Raw genomic sequence first — 18,853 nt, 5'->3', positions numbered from 1 at the left:
TCTAATCTGTACGTCCATTGACATCCATAATTAGTCGATAAATGACGTGAGTAATGATGTCCAAACTGGCCACAATCTATACGTCCACTGACAGCCAGAATAAGTCGAGAAAAGACGTCCATACTGGCTTTAATATGTACGTCCATTGACATCCATAATTAGTCGATAAATGACGTGAGTAATGATGTCCAAACTGGCCACAATCTATACGTCCACTGACAGCCAGAATAAGTCGAGAAAAGACGTCCATACTGGCTCTAATCTGTACGTCCATTGACATCCATAATTAGTCGATAAATGACGTGAATAATGATGTCCAAACTGGCCACAATCTATACGTCCACTGACAGCCAGAATAAGTCGAGAAAAGACGTCCATACTGGCTCTAATCTGTACGTCCATTGACATCCATAATTAGTCGATAAATGACGTGAATAATGATGTCCAAACTGGCCACAATCTATACGTCCACTGACAGCCAGAATAAGTCGAGAAAAGACGTCCATACTGGCTCTAATCAGTACGTCCATTGACATCCATAATTAGTCCATAAATGACGTGTATAATGATGCCCAAACTGGCCACAATCTATACGTCCACTGACAGCCAGAATAAGTCGAGAAAAGACGTCCATACTGGCTCTAATCTGTACGTCCATTGACATCCATAATTAGTCGATAAATGACGTGAGTAATGATGTCCAAACTGGCCACAATCTATACGTCCACTGACAGCCAGAATAAGTCGAGAAAAGACGTCCATACTGGCTTTAATATGTACGTCCATTGACATCCATAATTAGTCGATAAATGACGTGAGTAATGATGTCCAAACTGGCCACAATCTATACGTCCACTGACAGCCAGAATAAGTCGAGAAAAGACGTCCATACTGGCTCTAATCTGTACGTCCATTGACATCCATAATTAGTCGATAAATGACGTGAGTAATGATGTCCAAACTGGCCACAATCTATACGTCCACTGACAGCCAGAATAAGTCGAGAAAAGACGTCCATACTGGCTCTAATCTGTACGTCCATTGACATCCATAATTAGTCGATAAATGACGTGAATAATGATGTCCAAACTGGCCACAATCTATACGTCCACTGACAGCCAGAATAAGTCGAGAAAAGACGTCCATACTGGCTCTAATCTGTACGTCCATTGACATCCATAATTAGTCGATAAATGACGTGAGTAATGATGTCCAAACTGGCCACAATCTATACGTCCACTGACAGCCAGAATAAGTCGAGAAAAGACGTCCATACTGGCTCTAATCTGTACGTCCATTGACATCCATAATTAGTCGATAAATGACGTGAATAATGATGTCCAAACTGGCCACAATCTATACGTCCACTGACAGCCAGAATAAGTCGAGAAAAGACGTCCATACTGGCTCTAATCTGTACGTCCATTGACATCCATAATTAGTCGATAAATGACGTCCATTCTGTACGTCCGTTAACTTAACATCCAGATTTAGTCAATGACATGCTATCGATGGCTATACAACCAGTACCAAAACTCAATATTTTGGTTACAATAACGTATTTGTTTGCAATGTCTTGATGGAGCAATTCGCCAGCAAGCAGGCAGTTGTTAAAGTTTCCTTGCCAACGGCTGGCAGACACTTTGCATAAACCTCATCATCCGAAAGAGTCACAACGACTGGGTATATTAGCGGTAATGTGTTCATGTATGCATCTTGGCTATAGCGGTTTTTGTATCCCTGTCAGAATCACGATTGTGTACTTCCTTCTTATTCTTTTTATTTTGTCACTTCTTGTAAACACAGTCAGCTGGGGAAGGCGCCCAGCAAACATTGGTCCGACCGCAACGTCGTGTCCCTGGCCAAAAATAGTTGCGGTATGACGGCACAAATCGGTGAAAATATGTAACACAGAACATTTCATAAAAATGCATTCAGATACATTTGTACATGTCTATAGTTCTATGGGGTTGCATGTATAATTGTTACTTTGACTTTTACTACGTGTGCTTCAATATTTATACCCTGTTGTGAATCGGTTGTAAGAGGACGTCACTAGGTGACGTCTTTTACACGTGCATTTATAGTCCATTATGACCCTCTATAAAAAAATCATAAACCTTCTATAAAGTCATTGCGAAATATGCAAATGCTGTGCCTACACCTTGGTTAATACTGTAATAATTAATTTAAGTGCAAAAAGTATTTTTTTAAGAGGTTGTGAATAGACGTCCACTGACGTCTTTTACACGTCTAGACTAGACTAGTAGGAAAAAAACAGAATTATCTTTATGAAATACACGATTTGTATACAAAGTAAATATATTAACTTTATCTTGTTTAAAAAAATTATAATCACAAAGTGCCCAGTGTGATTGCAAAGCCACAATACATTTTAGTCATTATTTCAACCTGCTTTATTATTAAATGTATGCATATAAATGTAAAGAAAGTATATATCCGGTAACCATTTAGGTCTGAGTTGGATGTAATTTCAAAACTGCGCTGCCAAGAATGTTTAAACAAAATATTTTACAAAATCGCGCGATAGGGTAGATTTTCTCGCGAGATAGTTGTCACGTCACACGTTCTCCCGGAAGTACGTCGTGTGCAGCCAGCAAGCCACGACGAGAGGGTGAATTTATGAAGGAGTTGTGTCTTTATATTATATAAAACCTACTATTGGGTAAGTACATTTTGTATTATTTGATTAACGTGCTTAAGTTTTACTTGTTGACGAAGGAACTGAAATAAACGTTGCCAGAATTGTCCACACGTAAAATTAGCTAACGTAGTAGGCTTAAAGTTACTCTGAACTTATAAGTTACATGGTATACCATAAAGTATGTTTAATGATAGTCACAGTTATTACTTTAACTTATTTATGTAGCCTTTTGAGAGTTTCTTTCAGAAAGTAAATTATCTGAAAGAGAAAAGTCATTTGGCATGATGGTAATGATTAACATTGCAGATGTAAAATGTTAAATACTGTTCTGTATTAAAAGCTCAGTGTAAGTGTTTGATTAACTTCCTTTGCTTTTGTTTTGTACAAAGGAAAAGCAGAACCTAATCCAAATAAAAATAAACAAGCTGCTAGAAGGACTGTGTCCTACCCAGATCCTCCTCCAAAATATAACCATTCAAAATCCAATCTATTTGAAAATACACTTAAACAAATGTGAGATGTTATTTGTTGTGTAAATATCATTACAATTTCATTTTATTTACAGTTGAAGATCAACACAAACCAAATGAAGATGTTGTCGATTCTACAAACAATAAAAAAGAAGGTATGACAAACTGTAGATATGAATTGTGTAGATATGGCTTAAACAGTCTACACATTTGTTAATGTTCTAATTTGTCATATGTCCTTGTTTGTTCTAAAGATCAAGTTTTGTGTCCAACACACTTGGATGAGACGTGCCTGACTTTGTCTACCCTACATTAAAGGAGTGGTCCACTTTGAAGATGGGGTCCATTGACTTTTCATAGTAGGACATAAAAATACTATGGTGGGTCAATGGGCCCCATCTTTGAAGTGGACTACTCCTGTAAGTTGTAAGTTTTTGACTGCTTTGCTTAATACCACAGATAATAATCATGCTTTCAAAAAATAATTGTATATATTTTGATATGAAACTAAAAAATGTATATAAATTGTTTTGGTGTTTTTTTTTGTTTACACAGGTGATGGCACACACATTATGACAGTAAACATCGGTATCAAGATGGTGTGATTGATCTATACCCTAGAATAAGCTGTGACACTGATGCTGCGTACATGCTACTGATGCTTTTTTTGTGCATTCCCACACTATACAAACACATTGCTTGGCTCCAAATTGCATACAGTTCCATCTTTATAATCTCATTCTCATTTATAGGTAAAAATGTATTCCATGAGTCAGGGTTTTGCCTAAATGTCAACATAATATCCCAAACTTTGATATAAAAAGTGATTTATTTTAATATTTTACACTACTATGTATTTTTTTAAAATACATTGTGCATGTGTATGTTTATTGTACTTAATGAAATTACATGCAAGGTGTCATTTGTTTTGCAGGGTCACATAATGAACAGCCATCTTACAGACAACCGAAAGAGGCATAGTATTGTTTTCTTGTGTATTGTCATACACCTAAAGCGGATTTTTTGTAATCGTACAGTTATGGTGTTATTCATTCATTAATGTGTCCTTTCTTACCTTAAATAACTTATTTTTTACACCTTTTGTTTTTATTGTCTATATAGTATTGTCTACAATCCCAAATTCTGGATTGACGATCCAGTACCAGTGGGCACCCCAATCCCAGAGAGCATCCATCTGAAACCAGGTGATGGTGATTTACTACTAATCAAGGAACCGGCTTTACTGACGAGATGCGCATGATATCGCATGCGATTTATCGTGCATCACAAGATTTCACATTAGTGGCAACACAGCTTAGAGTATAAACATTTACATTTCTCTGAATCTGAGTTAATAGTTACAAATACAGAGCTTATAATGTCTGTCATTGCAACCACAAAGACCTAAAAGTACAGACAGCTGATTTCATAACTAATGCAGTATACTGTGAAGTTATTTACTGTTAAAATATTACACTACCATAACATTAACTCTATTTGTACAGGTGAGGTAACACCACGAAAAAATTACCGGATGGAGACTACCTGATTCTTCACCTATGGCCTCAGCTTCAAATGCAAGAAGTAAGAAATGCTATATGACTGTGTATTTTGCATTATGAATACATCAAAGATGTTGATAACAAGGTGATCTGCGTAAGTTGTGACATAAAGAATATGTATTTATATTTCCATCTATCTTTCTATAACATTATTTCCATTGTTTTCACATTTAGGTCCAGCAACTGTCTGAGTTGGTGGATATTCTGTCAGAGACTGCGTGAACAACGTTATGAATAGGTATGTATTTCTCTTGATTTGTGTAATCCTGCATAATATTTAAGGAATATATATTGATTACCACCATAATTAACCCAGCTATTTATATTACTTCAATTCAGGATTTAATCCGTCACACATCACTTGTTCAGAAGTTTTTATGTTCGTAGTGACTTAAACAGCCATACTGAAAACAAGAAATCAAAACATAATTTCAGTGTAAGCCATTACTTGTCACCCAAACTTATGGATGAGGATATAGTTCATAGCACTTGTTACATGGTAGATGAAACAAGTGAAGTTGTGAAGTGTTAACACATAGTGTATGTTTGAACATTGTATGCAATTGCTCATTACTGTTAATTGTGATTTATTGACCTTTTAGGTAATTTGTCTAAGGTGAAGTAATCTTACATTTCTTTCACAGAATGATGTCAAATTGTCTTATGGCAAACTTCAATATGAGGGGTGGTGGACATCTGGAAAATAAGTCTTTTAAAGACACATCCTTGTATTATGTTATTCAAGGTAATTTAGGGAATGTTATTTTGATGTAATTATATTGATGTAATTTTTAATGTTATGCTTGATCTATTCAGGGGACATCACAGCTCACCTGTCTTTATCAGAAATATCCTGTTCATTTTTTGACAGTTACACACCTAGTTAAGGGTCTTTCTCAAGGGCACCACAGTGGTTTTGTAGAGGGAGGGGACAAATGCTGTTTCCCCCACAACTGATCTAACACTTTTAAAGCAGAACATATTTTGTACAATAATATATATAATATTAATATATCATTTTAGCTGTAGACCATAAAGATTTTGAAAGTAAGTGCATGTCATTTACCTCAAAATTTTAATTGTATTTATTTTAAAAAGAAACATCTTCTCTTCCTTCAGATGCTGTAAAGAGGTGGAGCCCAAATGCCACAGACTCGGAAATAGATGCAGCTATGGCAGACCACCTCAAGCACGCTCCAGGAAGAGCTGGGGGTGGTGGATACAAAAAAGCCAAACAGCTGTGATGTGTTAAAGAGAGAGTTCACCAAAAAAGGAAAATTGTTAATTTTCTTATCCACATGTTTCAAACCTGTATACGTTTCTGTTTTCTGCTGAACACAAAGATTGAAGAATGTTTGTAACTTCACAACCCATTAACTGTCAATATTTTTTTTTTTTTTTACAATTGTAGTAATGGGTTGTGAGATCTGCTTTGTTAAAAACATTCTTTCAAATATCTTTGTGTTCAGCGGAACATGGAAGGGTATACAGGTTTGAAACATGAGAGTGGATAAATGACTAAATATTAATTTTTGGGTGAACTATCCCTTTATAGAAAGTGTTTTGAAATTGTTATTATAGTTAAATGGTTAAAAAATAAAAAGTGCTAAATCAGAACATGCTTCTTTTTTGGTTATGGCCACAAATAATGTGTTCTTTAATGTGTTTGTGAAGTACACGTGGTTAAAACGTTTAATGGACGATCAGGTCTGACTGGACCAATTTTGAACCGATTTTGAACCTTTGTGAATATGTGTTAAACCTCAATACAATTGATTGCCTTTCACGATGTTACACAATGGGTGTATATTCATTTTATATGCATACATTTAAACAATGCAGCAACACATTTAAACATCCAGAAGACGGCACATTTAGACGTCCAGGGACGGGCAGAAAAGACGTGTAATTCACGGCCAAATGACGTCAAAGACGTCCGCTCAACTTTAATTTAAGGTATTTTTCAACAGTGATGGGACGTGACGAAGGGACGTCTTTTCAACGGTCATAAAACGTCCAAATGTTTGCTATATGGGGGCTTAAAACATATATTTAAACTATGCAGGAACATATTTAAACTATGCAGGAACGTATTTAAACATCCAAAAGACGGCGCATTTAGACGTCCAGGGACGTGCAGAAAAGACGTGTAATTCACGGCCAAATGACGTCAAAGACGTCGGCTCAACTTTCATTTTGGATATATTTTTCAACGCTGACGGGACGTGACGAACGGACGTCTTTTCAACTGTAATCACACGACCAAATGTTTGTTGGGTATCTGCTCTGTTGTTTGTTTTGTTTTGACAGCTCAACGTGCGCGCCGCTCACAGGTGTCCTGTCTTTCGTTTGATTTCATCACCACGTCATCTCCACCTGAAGCTTTTTTTCATGCCAATCGTTATTAGTATAATTGCTCAGTTCCACATTTGTTTTGTGCGAGTTCGTCTTTGATGTTGTCGCCAAGTCTTGTCAGTAAACTATTATCTGTCTAGTTAATCTAAGACTGTGTTCTCTGCTGCCATTTGTAGGACCTCTGCTTCCGCTCATTGTTGTGGATTTCCTTCTCCCAGCTGTGGATATTTCCAGCCGGATTATTAAGACTCTGTTCTCCACCCTCAGAAGGACTGTTCCATCTGTCCCGGCCGTGAACAGCGAGGCTCCTTTGTCATCTGTGCCCGGCGGGCACTGCCGCCTCCGGGCGATTGAACTAACTCTGTTTTCTCTACCACCTATAGACTGCCAGTCTTCTCCCGTGGTTCTCTGCCAGGCGAGGTTCGGGCTCTCCATTTCCATCATCCTCCAGCGAACCGCTGCCACGGCAGAGGAGCCGTATTCCATCTCCGCAGTGCCCTGGGTAGAGAGTGCGCCCCATCCCCGTGCTTCCGTGAAGCGGCGCTCTCTGGAGTGGCCTACTGGTCTTCGCCCTGTATCGGGGCTCAGATTACCCCTGAGACCCCGGCTGGAGTTTAAGCCAGGGGTTTCCTACTCTCTCTCCGGCGGCAGACACCTCTCTTCTCTATCTTATTATTTTGTGAATAAACTTCCCTCTGCATTGGGATTCAGTCTCTGTCGTTCCTCACAGATATGAATTGAAAGAGCTTTTGCTATGTTTTTGGGGGGGCTTACCACTCTGAAGGTTATGAAGTTCTGGTGTAAACAAAGTCCAGTAAAGACGTAAATTATTAAAAACTTAATTCTGGCTCCTGTGTGGACGTCTTCTGCATGTGTAACAATTATGTCTGTTGCACGTCTTTTACTGACGTCTAAACAATGTCCAGTAAAGACGTATAAAAAACTTTAAATCTGACTCCTGTGTGGACGTCTTCCTGAGGTCTAACAATTACGTCTGTAGCACGTCTTTTATTGACGTCTAAACAATGTCCAGTAAAGACGTATTAAAAACTTTAAATCTGGCTCCTGTGTGGACGTCTTCCTGAGGTCTAACAATTACGTCTGTAGCACGTCTTTTATTGACGTCTAAACAATGTCCAGTAAAGACGTATTAAAAACTTTAAATCTGGCTCCTGTTTGGACGTCTTCCTGAGGTCTAACAATTACGTCTGTAGCACGTCTTTAATTGACGTCTAAACAATGTCCATAAAAGACGTCTTAAAAACTTTAAATCTGGCTCCTGTGTGGACGTCTTCCTGAGGTCTAACAATTACGTCTGTAGCACGTCTTTAATTGACGTCTAAACAATGTCCAGTAAAGACGTATTAAAAACGTTAAATCTGGCTCCTGTGTGGACGTCCTCCTGAGGTCTAACAATTACGTCTGTAGCACGTCTTTAATTGACGTCTAAACAATGTCCAGTAAAGACGTATAAAAAACTATCATTCTGGCTCTTGTGAGGACGTCTTCTAGATGTCTAACAATTACGTCTGTAGCACGTCTTTTATAGACGTCTAAACAATGTCCAGAAAAGACGTATAAAAAACTTTCATTCTGGCTCTTGTGAGGACGTCTTCTAGATGTCTAACAATTACGTCTGTAGCACGTCTTTTATTGACGTCTAAACAATGTCCAGAAAAGACGTATAAAAAACTTTCATTCTGGCTCCTGTGAGGACGTCTTCTACATGTCTAACAATTACGTCTGTAGCACGTCTTTTATTGACGTCTAAACAATGTCCAGAAAAGACGTATAAAAAACTTTCATTCTGGCTCCCCAACAAACATTTGGACGTGTGATGACCGTTGAAAAGACGTCCGTTCGTCACGTCCCGTCCGCGTTGAAAAATATATCCAAAATGAAAGTTGAGCCGACGTCTTTGACGTCATCTGGCCGTGAATTACACGTCTTTTCTGCACGTCCCTGGACGTCTAAATGCGCCGTATTTTGGATGTTTAAATGTGTTCCTGCATAGTTTAAATATATGTTTTAAGCCCTCATATAGCAAACATATGGACGTTTTATGACCGTTGAAAAGACGACCCTTCGTCACGTCCCATCGCGGTTGAAAAATACCCTAAATTAAAGTTGAGCGGACGTCTTTGACGTCATTTGGCCGTGAATTACACGTCTTTTCTGCCCGTCCCTGGACGTCTAAATGTGCCGTCTTCTGGATGTTTAAATGTGTTGCTGCATAGTTTAAATGTATGCATATAAAATGAATATACACCCATTGTGTAACATCGTGAAAGGCAATCAACTGCACCGAGGTCCAACACACATTCACAAAGGTCCAAAATCAGCCCAAAATTGGTCCAGCCAGACCCGAACGTCCACAAACCGCCCCAACCACGTGTACTTCACAAACACATTAAAGAATACATTATTTGTGGCCATAACAAAAAAAGAAGCATGTTCTGATTTAGCACTTTTTATTTTTTTAAACCATTTAACTATAATAACAACTTCAAAACACTTTCTATAAAGGGATAGTTCACCCAAAAATTAATATTTAGTCATTTATTCCCTCTCGTGTTTCAAACCTGTATACCCTTCTATGTTCTGCTGAACACAAAGATATGTGAAAGAATGTTTTTAACAAAGCAGATCTCACAACCCATTACTACAATTGTAAAAAAAAATATTGACAGTTAATGGGTTGTGAAGTTACAAACATTCTTCAATCTTTGTGTTCAGCAGAAAATAGAAAGGTATACAGGTTCGAAACATGTGGATAAGAAAATTATAGCAATTTTCCTTTTTTGGTCAACTCTCTTTAACACATTACAGCTGTTAGGCTTTTTTGTATCCACCACCCCCAGCTCTTCCTGGAGCGTGCTTGAGGTGGTCTGCCATAGCTGCATCTATTTCCGAGTCTGTGGCATTTGGGCTCCACCTCTTCACAGCATCTGAAGGAAGAGAAGAATATGTTTCTTTTTAAAATAAATACAATTAAAATTTTGAGGTAAATGACATGCACTTACTTTCAAAATCTTTATGGTCTACAGCTAAAATGATATATTAATATTATATATATTATTGTACAAAATATGCTCTGATTTAAATAAGTGTTAGATCAGTTGTGGGGGATACAGCATTTGTCCCCTCCCTCTACAAAACCACTGTGGTGCCCTTGAGAAAGACCCTTAACTAGGTGTGTCAAAAAATGAACAGGATATTTCTGATAAAGACAGGTGAGCTGTGATGTCCCCTGAATAGATCAAGCATAACAATAAAATTACAATCAATATACAAGAAGTTTTTTTTAGATCAACATTCCCCAAATTACCTTGAATAACATAATACAAAGGTGTGCCTTTAAAAGACTTCTTTTCCAGATGTCCACCACCCCTCATATTGAACTTTGCCATAAGACAATTTGACATCATTCTGTGAAAGAAATGTAAGATTACTTCACCTTAGACAAATAACCTAAAAGGTCAATAAATCACAATTAACAGTAATGAGCAATTGCATACAATGTTTAAACATACACTATGTGTTAACACTTCACAACTTCACTTGTTTCATCTACCATGTAACAAGTGCTATGAACTATATCCTCATCCCTAACTTTGGGTGACAAGTAATGGCTTACACTGAAATTATGTTTTGATTTCTTGTTTTCAGTATGGCTGACTGTTTAAGTCATTACGAACATTAAAACTTCTCAACAAGTGATGTGTGATGGATTAAATCCTGAATTGAAGTAATATAAATAGCTGGGTTAATTATGGTGGTAATCAATATATATTCCTTAAATATTATGCAGGATTACACAAATCAAGAGAAATAAATACCTGTTCATAACGTTGTTCACGCAGTCTCTGACAGAATATCCACCAACTCAGACAGTTGCTGGACCTAAATGTGAAAACAATTGAAATAATGTTATAGAAAGATAGATGGAAATATATATACATATTCTTTATGTCACAACTTACGCAGATCACCTTGTTATCAACATATTTGATGTATTCATAATGCACAATACACAGTCATATAGCATTTCTTACATGTTGCATTTGAAGCTAAGGCCATAGGTGAAGAATCATGTAGTCTCCATCCGGTAATTTTTTCGTTGTGTTACCTCACCTGTACAAATAGAGTTAATTATATGGTAGTGTAAAATATAAACAGTAAATCACTTCACAGTGTAATACTGCATTAGTTATGAAATTAGCTGTCTGTACTTTTAGGTCTTTGTGGTTGAGCAATGACAGATATTATAAGCTCTGTATTTGTAACAATTAACTCAGATTCAGAGAAATGTAAATATGTTTATACTCTTAGCTTTGTTGTCACTAATGTAAAATCTTGCATGACACCTTGCATGTAATTTCATTAAGTACAATAAACATACACATGCACAATGTATTTTAAAAAATACATAGTAGTGTAAAATATTAAAATAAATCACTTTTTATATCAAAGTTTTTGGATATTATGTTGACATTCAGGCAAAACCCTGACTCATGGAATACATTTTTACCTAAAAATGAGAATGACATTATAAAGGCAAAAGTGTATGCACTTAGGAGCCAAGCAATGTGTTTGTATAGTGTGGGAATGCACCAAAAAAAGCATCAGTAGCACGTACGTCTCATAGTGTCACAGCTTATTCTAGGGTATAGATCAATCACACCATTGTGATACCGATGTTTACTGTCATGAAGTGTGCCTGTGTAAACAAAATACACCAAAACAATTTATATACATTTTTGAGTTTCATATCAAAATATATAAAAGTCATTTTTGAAAGAATCATGTTTTTTCGTAGTATTAAGCAAAAGCAGTCAAAAACTTACAACTTAATGTAGGGTAGACAAAGTCAGGGGTCGGGCACGCCTCATCTAAGTGTGGTGGACACAAAACTTGATCTTTAGCACAAACAAGGACATATGAAACATTAGAACATTAACAAATGTGTAGACTGTTTAAGTCATATCTACAACAATTCATATCTACAGTTTTCCATACCTTTTTTTATTGTTTGTAGAATGCACATCTTTATTTGGTTTGTGTTGACCTTCAACTGTAAATAAAACGAAATTGTAATTAATGATATTAACTCCACAATAACAACTCCAATTTGTTAATGTATTTTCAAACTGAGACATTTACCTGACTTGGGTTTTGGGTGGTTATATTTTGGAGGGTCTGTGTAGGACACAGTGCCTTTAACAGCTTGTTTATTTTTATTTGGATGAGGTTCTGCTTTTCCTTTGTACAAAACAAAAGCAAAGGAAGTTAATCAAACAAACACTTCTGCTAAACTTTTAATGCAAAACAGTATTTAATATTTTGCATGTGCAATGTTTAGGCAATCAAATCATTGTAATTCCATTAATGCCAAATAACTTTTATTTTTCAGATAATTTACTTTCTGAAAGAGACTTTCAAGAGGCTACATTAATAAGTTACTTTGACTGTATCCTTAAACATACTTTATACCATGTATAAGTTCAAAGTACGTTAGCTTTTAGCCTTCTAGCTAATTATTGCAATACTCAGTGTGGACAATTCTGGCAACGTTTATTTCGGAGCCTTCGTGTCAAACAAGTAAAACTTAAGCACGTTAATCAAATAATACACAATGTACTTACCCAACAGTAGATTTTGAATGATATATAGACAAAACTCCCTCGTAATCGCTCCTCGTGTTTGAATGTGAACTTCCGGAAGAACGCGTGACGTCACCACTATCTCGCGAGATAATCTGTCCTATCGCGGGATTTTGTAATATCCCCAGATTTATCACTATATTTCTTAAATTAATAGCACAGTTTTTGAAATTACATCCAACTCAGACCTAAATGGTGACCGGATATGTATCTGTTTTACATTTATATGCATACATTCAATAATGAAACAGGTTGGAATAATGACTAAAATGCAGTGTGGCTTTGCAATCACACTGGGCACTTTGTGATTATAATTTATTTAAACAAGATAAAGTTAATATATTTACTTTGTATACAAATCGTGTATTTCATAAAGATTATCCTGTTTTTTTCCTACTACTCTAGTCTAGACGTGTAAAAGACGTCAGTGGACGTCTATTCACAACCTCTAAAAACCTACTTTTTGCACTTAAATTAATTATTGCAGTATTAACCAAGGTGTAAGCACAGCATTTGCATATTTCACAATGACTTTATAGAAGGTTTATGATTTTTTATAGAGGGTCATGATGGACTATAAATGCACGTGTAAAAGACGTCACCTAGTGACGTCCTCTTACAACCGATTCACAACAGGGTATAAATATTGAAGCACGCGTAGTAAAAGTCAAAATAACAATTATACATGCAACCCCATAGAACAATAGACATGTACAAATGTATCTGAATGCATTTTTATGAAATGTTCTGTGTTACATATTTTCACCGATTTGTGCCGTCATACCGCGACTATTTTTGGCCAGGGACACGACGTTGCGGTCGGACCAATGTTTGCTGGGTCCTGTGAGGACGTCTTCTACATGTCTAACAATTACGTCTGTAGCACGTCTTTTATTGACGTCTAAACAATGTCCAGAAAAGACGTATAAAAAACTTTCATTCTGGCTCCTGTGAGGACGTCTTCTAGATGTCTAACAATTACGTCTGTAGCACGTCTTCTATTGACGTCTAAACAATGCCCAGAAAAGACGTATAAAAAACTTTCATTCTGGCTCCTGTGAGGACGTCTTCTGAATGTCTACGAATTACGTCTTTTAGACGTGTTCTAGACGACTTTTTGCTCGCTGGGTATCTTCTGTATGTGAATGTTGATTCATACCAAAATGCTTTTTTGCATATAGTTGTGTTTGACATGTGAAAACGTCTCGGGTTACGTATGTAACTGTTGTTACCTGAGAAGGGAACGAGACGCTGCGTCTCCCTTGCCATACTTCCTGCGTCCCTGAAACACCATCTTTGGCAATATTTCAGATAGCGATATACTTCCTGGCTCCCGCGTCACCCTGTCTTTGTCGTTAAGCCTCACCATTAGTTGAATTTGATATACACATTCAGGCGCACTTACCCCTGGAGGCATCCCCAAAGTGTCACCGAAGTGACGCAGTGCGAGTTCCCTCGAAAGGGAACTGTAACAATGTATCTTAAAAGGTAACACGATGTAACCTTGCTCTCACTTGAAAAGTGTCCCCACATTTAGTCCTTGAATTTGAGGGTATTGGACCTGGAAAGTCCTTGAAAGTTCCTTGAATTTGAAGTTAAGTAAGGTGTGGGAGCCCTGTCAAACTTACTTTGGCATGGTTTACATTAGGTGGGCTATTTGTCAGTTGTGGGTAATCATTGTAATCTCACTTTAACAATTTTTTTTAAATGTCAGCACTGCATTGACCTAGGCCTAGTTAGTGCTAAGTGTACAAATATAAAAAAAAATTATTCTTATTATTATATTTATTCATTTTATAAATTATTTATATTATGCAATGTAGTGGTCGACCGATATGGGGTGTTTCTTTTTATGGATGATGGCGATAACGATATTAATAAGGCTGTATGGCCGATATGAGGTTGATATAACAGTAAATAAGAAACAAACAGAAACAAAAAAAACATTTGTTGTACATAACATTTTTAAATATACCCTTGTAAGAAAAATGAGGAAGACATTGAAGATCTCAATCAAAAAGTAGTTTATTCAGTCGAAGCAGTAGCTTCGCGTTGTGCCGCATTACCACGTTGGGTGTGCATTATTTTCTTATAATTCAATGACCCATCGTCAATTATTCCTCACATAATGATTGGTCATGTTACTGTCTGTCAGACTTTGGCTTAACACTGAGTGTCTTTTCATTACAAACAACAAATTTAAGTAATAGAGAAATTTACTGGCTGATTGAAATATTTCTTATATATTAAGATTTGTTCACCACATCAAAATACTTGTTGCTTCTTTCTAAGAGTTTTGATGTTGTGTTGATATCTTTTGTTAATGACTGAGATAGACAAATATAACAGAAAAGGATCATTGGTAAAAATGTGAACTGTAAGCAGTCTGTCACAAGTTTAATTAATGCAATAAAATAATACGGTTGTGTATTGCAGTCAGTGTCCTGTCCTCTATGAAATTTTTGAGACAATTAAAAAAAGGAGGTGTGGACAGGATTTGCTAACCCATCCAACAGGTATTTCTTTAAATTCATGTTACTTATTCAAGGATAAAGCATTTATAGCCTGAAGCACCTTAGCTGTATTATTATTATAAAACACATTACAATTGTCAATGACAACACATTATTGTTTGTGTTCTTTTAACACAACTACAAATCATAAATAGTGTATATAGACGGTATGCATTGACGTCACTTTTCCACGTGACACGTGACAGTTCGCCCTATTGAGTGGCAAAACATTTAGCAAAATGGCTGGCTGTTCTAGCAGCAGCCGCGAAAATGTCAGTATAACTGAAATTATCAGCAAAAATAAAATTGAGTTGGACTTGATAGTGACCCTAGCAACTTGTCAACCCACCTGTGATCAGTCAAACTATCCATTTTCTTCTCCTTTCGATGTTTTTTGGCAGTCTGTAAAACAATAGCTCAGAATTCTTGTTAAATCTGTAAGTACAGTCTATTGTACAACAGCTTTTTCCCATTTAGACGCATTTTCCAGTGTTTTTGCTGATTTCACACTGTAAACTAAATCTGCCGCTCTGTCTATAGAGGGTATGCATGTGACGTCACCTTCAGCGAATGGGTGTTTTTTGTAGTCCTAGAACGTTGGAGACGATAACTCGCGTCATCATTTTCTTTGAGGTATGTACTATTTAAATATCGTTACTGATACACACTTACACACAAAAGGATGTTTAAAAACGTGATTCTTATAATAGGTGCTCTTTAAAATGATCCTTTGTTGTTAATTGTAATTGATTAAACAAAAATGTTTAAGGCGGCAAAGTTTTTTTACAGTGCATAAATGACAAATTATGTTTTAACTGCAAGATCACATCCTCAAAAAGTAAGTGTGAGAGAAAGAACATCATAGAAAAATATAAACAACCCATAAGTCTAAAAAGTTACTTGCCATTATTTAAATGCCCTGGGGCCTTATTTATAAAACTTTGCATAGATAATGCAGATTTTGAAATGCTGAGTGTAACGTCTAATTTTACTATGCATAATGTCATTTGCATATCATTTCAATATTCACGTGATTGTAGAAAATAGGGAAAATGCATTAAGACTGTGCAAGTTTCGATATTAGATTGTAATGTGTTCACATAATTAAACATTATAAAGACAATATGGGGCATATACATAAGGCATTTAGACAGTGATATTAAAAGACAGCATTTAGTGTGTAAACATTGGCCATGCAGAAGGCTATGTTATTTCATTCGGTTTAAGAGGTAGCATTTAACAAAGTCATTCTGAAAACATTCATAGGAGCACATAACAAAGTTCTTGTTTATATAGCCTAATATTGCTTATTAAAATGATTATTATAATTTTATAATGTAACGGGGCGTGCTTTGAAGAAAGCGAGTGAGAGGGTGAATCCATTTGCAAAAAGGTTTTATTAGAAAAATCCCAAAAAGGGCCAGCAAACATATCCATAAGGGTGATCCAAAAACGTAATCCAAAAAAGGCACAAGGTCAAGGCAGGCAGAGTTCAATCAAAAATCCAAGTAAACAGGCACGGGTCAAACACAGGCAGATATACAGGCAGAATACAGATAACAAATAACAGATACAGAGTACAGGGAAACAGGTTGGTTGGGCTAAGCATTAATCAGCAGGGAACAGGTGTACAGGAAGTGACTTATATACAGACAGGAAGTGTGAACTGTGACATGGCATGATGAATATCAAAATAAAAGTCAGAACAGAGCAGGGTATCAAAATAAAAGTCCAAAATACAAAAATACACAGAACACAAGTAAACACAGAACAAAACCATTACAGAACCCCCCCTCTAAAGGGCGACTCCCGGAGCCCAACAAACAAAACATACAGTCCAATAGAGGGTGGGCGGGCGGGCCAGGACCTCTTGGCGAAGGCAGGGCAGTTCAGGAGAGGTCCTGGGTCATATGGCCAGGATGGTCCAGGAACATGAGGCAGATGCGGGCCTGGGTCATGGGGCAGATGCGGGCCTGGGTCATGGGGCAGATGCGGGCCTGGGTCATGGGGCAGGCTAGGACCTGGGTCATGGGGCAGGCTAGGACCTGGGTCATGGGGCAGGCTAGGACCTGGGTCATGGGGCAGGCTAGGACCTGGGTCATGGGGCAGGCTAGGACCTGGGTCATGGGGCAGGCTAGGACCTGGGTCATGGGGCAGGCTAGGACCTGGGTCATGGGGCAGGCTAGGACCTGGGTCATGGGGCAGGCTAGGACCTGGGTCATGGGGCAGGCTTGGACCTGGGTCATGGGGCAGGCTTGGAGCTATATCATGGGGCAGGAATAGACCTGGAACACAGGGAGAGGAAGGGTCCGAGCACACTTCGGCCTCCGCCTTGGTGTCCTCTGCCTCCTCCCTGTGTCCGGGTACTACCCCCCCCCAAAAAAAACTTGGGAAAGCTCCCAAAGCCCAGGGTGGCGATGTCCCAGGTGGTGGACCAGATGAATCAGAATAGTCAGTTGAGCCAGGTGAATCAGACAAGACAGGTGAATCAGGCAGGACAGACGAATCATGTGAGCCAGGTGAATCAGACAAGACAGGTGAATCAGGCAGGACAGACGAATCATGTGAATCAGGTGAGTGAGACGAATCAGATGAATCAGACGGGACAGGTGAGTCGGGCAGGACAGACGAATCAGATGAGTCGGGCAGGACAGACGAATCAGATGAGTCGGGCAGGACAGACGAATCAGGTGAGTCGGGCAGGACAGACGAATCAGATGAGTCGGGCAGGACAGACGAATCAGATGAGTCGGGCAGGACAGACGAATCAGATGAGTCGGGCAGGACAGACGAATCAGATGAGTCGGGCAGGACAGACGAATCAGATGAGTCGGGCAGGACAGACGAATCAGATGAGTCGGGCAGGACAGACGAATCAGATGAGTCGGGCAGGACAGACGAATCAGATGAGTCGGGCAGGACAGACGAATCAGATGAGTCGGGCAGGACAGACGAATCAGATGAGTCGGGCAGGACAGACGAATCAGATGAATCAGATGGATTAGATGAATCAGATGAATCAGATGGATTAGATGAATCAGAAGAATCAGAGGAGTCGGGCGGATCAGGTGAATCAGGCAGATCAAGTGAATCAGGTGAATCAGGCAGGTCAGGTGAATCAGGCAGGTCAGGTGAATCGGGCAGATCAGGTAAATCGGGCAGATCAGGTGAGTCGAGCAGATCAGATGAGACGGGCAGATCGGATGAGACGGGCAGATCGGATGAGACGGGCAGATCGGATGAGACGGGCAGATCGGATGAGACGGGCAGATCAGATGAGACGGGCAGATCAGATGAGGCGGGCAGATCAGATGAGGCGGGCAGATCAGATGAGGCGGGCAGATCAGATGAGGCGGGCAGATCAGATGATTCCGATGGTTCAGATACAGAGCCTGGAGGAACACAGGGGACAAACGAGCAGAAGGCAGACCAAACGCACCACAGGGCCATGGCAAATTCAGAAAGTATACAGTCACTGAGACATACCTCTGTGGTGGTCGATTCGGGCATGGCGGCCATCTTGATGTCAGGTGCTGGGTGACTAAAAGCCCTCGTGAGTACAGGTATGGTGGTGATGATGGCCCTCTGAGTCACAGGTGCAGGAATGATGGTCGCTCTCATGAAA

At 38.4% G+C, this 18,853-nt stretch overlaps 2 long non-coding RNA genes across 8 annotated transcripts; one reads left to right on the top strand and one right to left on the bottom strand.

The window, feature by feature from the left end:
* The first annotated feature begins 2,570 nt into the window (after nt 1-2,570).
* Nucleotides 2,571-7,758, top strand: LOC129441926 (uncharacterized). Of its 6 annotated transcripts, XR_012372202.1 has the most exons (10): nt 2,575-2,686; nt 3,231-3,290; nt 3,390-3,561; nt 3,691-3,780; nt 4,070-4,110; nt 4,258-4,340; nt 4,641-4,719; nt 4,872-4,935; nt 5,342-5,442; nt 5,817-7,758. It is a non-coding gene; the product is annotated as an uncharacterized lncRNA (long non-coding RNA). The 6 variants fall into 6 exon arrangements; XR_012372206.1 differs by having other exon boundaries at nt 2,571-2,686; nt 3,390-3,780; nt 4,641-4,782; XR_012372201.1 differs by having other exon boundaries at nt 2,573-2,686; nt 3,390-3,780.
* Nucleotides 7,759-9,692: 1,934 nt separating this feature from the next.
* LOC141368821 (uncharacterized) lies at nt 9,693-13,384 on the bottom strand. 2 transcript variants are annotated; one of them, XR_012372200.1, is made up of 9 exons: nt 12,698-13,384; nt 12,216-12,314; nt 12,072-12,126; nt 11,900-11,971; nt 11,692-11,772; nt 11,045-11,186; nt 10,892-10,955; nt 10,381-10,481; nt 9,693-10,000 (listed from the first exon to the last, which is right to left on the bottom strand). It is a non-coding gene; the product is annotated as an uncharacterized lncRNA (long non-coding RNA). The 2 variants fall into 2 exon arrangements; XR_012372199.1 differs by having other exon boundaries at nt 11,108-11,186; nt 12,698-13,085.
* Nucleotides 13,385-18,853: the final 5,469 nt, after the last annotated feature.

Source organism: Misgurnus anguillicaudatus, chromosome 11 (assembly GCF_027580225.2).
Source record: "Misgurnus anguillicaudatus chromosome 11, ASM2758022v2, whole genome shotgun sequence".
Taxonomy (NCBI): Eukaryota; Metazoa; Chordata; class Actinopteri; order Cypriniformes; family Cobitidae; genus Misgurnus; species Misgurnus anguillicaudatus.
This window is presented reverse-complemented; position numbering and strand designations above follow the sequence as displayed.